This window comes from Procambarus clarkii, unplaced genomic scaffold (genome assembly GCF_040958095.1).
Source record: "Procambarus clarkii isolate CNS0578487 unplaced genomic scaffold, FALCON_Pclarkii_2.0 HiC_scaffold_860, whole genome shotgun sequence".
Lineage (NCBI taxonomy): Eukaryota > Metazoa > Arthropoda > Malacostraca > Decapoda > Cambaridae > Procambarus > Procambarus clarkii.
Window position 1 is genome coordinate 70,634 of NW_027189892.1, and position 2,618 is coordinate 73,251.

A 2,618-nucleotide genomic window follows, 5' to 3' on the forward strand; every position below is an offset into this window, starting at 1 on the left:
TCTGCATATTACATAAATAAACTATATACAAATTCTAATATTGATAGGGGATATTATACAAAAAATCCAATTATATTAATATTTCCATGGAATTTCCATAATTTCACACCTGATATTTATACAGATCGACGTGAAATAAAAGACGTCAAATTAAAGAACAATTTAGATGCATCACGTAAAAAATGTCGAAAGGAAGGAAAACGATTTTTCATGAACAAATTGTTGATATCATGTACCCATGCTGCAAGTCAAGATATATTTAATTGTGGATTTTATTCGGACAGTTTCCCAATGAAAGAAAATTCACTACCCCCATTCGTGGTTATGAAACTTGAACTCGAAGACGGTCATAATGAGGTGGAATGTAAAATGTTAGCTAAGAATATTAATTCCTCAGACACATTTGCTAGCATTAAATTTAAGATTTATGTGGAAGTCGAGAAAGAAGAACAAACAAAAGAATCACATGGAGGAGGAGAATTACAAAATGCAGGAGAAGGAGTAGGAAAGGTAAAAACTTCACAAACAGTAGAAGGAGGAGGAGGAGGAGGAGGAGATCCACAAACAGTTGGAGGAGGAGGAGGAGACCCACAAACAATTGGAGGAGGAGAAGGAGGAGGGGGAGAAGGAGGAGGAGGAGGAGGAGGAGGCGGAGACCCACAAACAGTTGGAGGAGGAGAAGGAGGAGGAGGAGGAGGAGACCCACAAACAGTTGGAGGAGAAGGAGGAGGAGGAGGAGGAGGAGGAGACCCACAAACAGTTGGAGGAGGAGAAGGAGGAGGAGGAGGAGACCCACAAACAGTTGGAGGAGGAGGAGGAGGAGGAGACCCACAAACAGTTGGAGGAGGAGAAGGAGGAGGAGGAGGAGGAGGAGGAGGAGGAGGAGACCCACAAACAGTTGGAGGAGGAGAAGGAGGAGGAGGAGGAGACCCAGAAACAGTTGGAGGAGAAGGAGGAGGAGGAGGAGGAGGAGGAGGAGACCCACAAACAGTTGGAGGAGGAGAAGGAGGAGGAGGAGGAGGAGGAGGAGAAGGAGACCCACAAACAGTTGGAGGAGGAGAAGGAGGAGGAGGAGGAGGAGGAGGAGACCCACAAACAGTTGGAGGAGGAGGAGGATCACATAGAACCCCCCACCGAAAAAAAGATAAAAAAAACTGGATTCAGTTTAGTGGAAGAAAACGTATTTATCTTGACCCAGACGCTGGTCTTATAGAGTCATTTTAATTTTATTTACTCTGATATATAAAAGGCCCGGAGATTTTATATACTCGGGTATATAAAACGTCAAAAAAGTATATAAAACTATCAATTGAATATAAAATTAAAGGTTCCCACCAGGCTTCTGTGCTGGCTAGGGTTCAAGTCTCCTGGTGGGAAAGTGTTCTCAATAACTTCACTCTCGTGTTTAGGAGAGTTGTGAATCAAGCATAGACATAGTGTTCTCCCATATTAACAGGGACTTGATGAAAAACGTAAAAATGATAGTCATCCTTAAGAATTATTTGACTCTAAAATTCAGGGATGGTCAACTTCTTGGGCTGCTCCCAAGAGAACTGTTGCCGTCCAAAATGTCCATAACACGACGTATCACTGTAAATTGGTCTCTTTAAGCCCAGCTCCTTGACAATATGTCCTAGTCATAGATCAAAGTTGTGGTTAACAATCTTCAGAAGCTGTTTTGATGTGTACTGTGAGGTACCATAGTGGAAGATGCTGATGCTTATGGGGTGCACAACACTAATGGCGTAAGATACCTGAACCAAACAGCGTCTACATAATTTGTTTTTCACCAGTGACTTGGCAACCCATCGGGCGGCATAGGCCGCTGAGCGGTCAATCTTTGTGTAATCTTTGCCAGAGAATGCTCCCCCGCCGTGAGCGCCCCACCCACCGTAAGTGTCAACGATGATTTTCCTACCAGTTAGCCCAACGTTACCTTGAGGTCCACCCATGATTAATTCTCCGCAAGGGTTGATGTGGTATTTCGTTTGAGTATCTATATATTTTTCAGGAATAATGACCTTGATGACCTTCTCTATAACCTCGTCACGCAAAGCTTCGACAGTAATTTGTTCCGAGTGCTGTACAGAAGCGACAACAGTGTTCACTCTTTTGGGAATAACAGCTCCTTGATCGAAGGCATACTGGCATGTGACTTGAGTCTTACAGTCAGGTCGCGCCCACCAGAACGTCCCATCTCTTCGCAGCTCTGCAATCTTCTGATTGAGACGGTGTGCCAGCATAATAGTTAAGGGCATGCACTCGTCGGTCTCATCAGTGGCATAACCAAACATCAGTCCCTGGTCCCCTGAACCAGTGTTGTCATCACTGCGCCCGATGTGTACACCATTAGCAATCTCCGCACACTTTTGCTCCAGGGCCAGAAGAATATTACAGGTCTTGTAGTCAAAGCCCTTTCGTGAATCATCAAAACCAATTTTCTTAACAATATCACGCACAATTTGTTGATAATTAACTTGGGCCTTGGACGTAATCTCCCCACAGATCAGGATCATACCAGTTTTGGTACATGTTTCACAAGCAACTTTGGCGTCAGGGTCCTGGCTAAGATGGGCATCAAGCACTGCGTCGCTGATCTGATCGCAAATTTTGTCGGG

The 2,618-nt window shown here is 44.3% G+C and overlaps 1 pseudogene; it reads right to left on the bottom strand.

Moving 5' to 3' along the window:
- Window positions 1-1,508: 1,508 nt before the first annotated feature.
- Window positions 1,509-2,615, bottom strand: LOC138361831 (S-adenosylmethionine synthase-like; annotated as a pseudogene).
- Window positions 2,616-2,618: the final 3 nt, after the last annotated feature.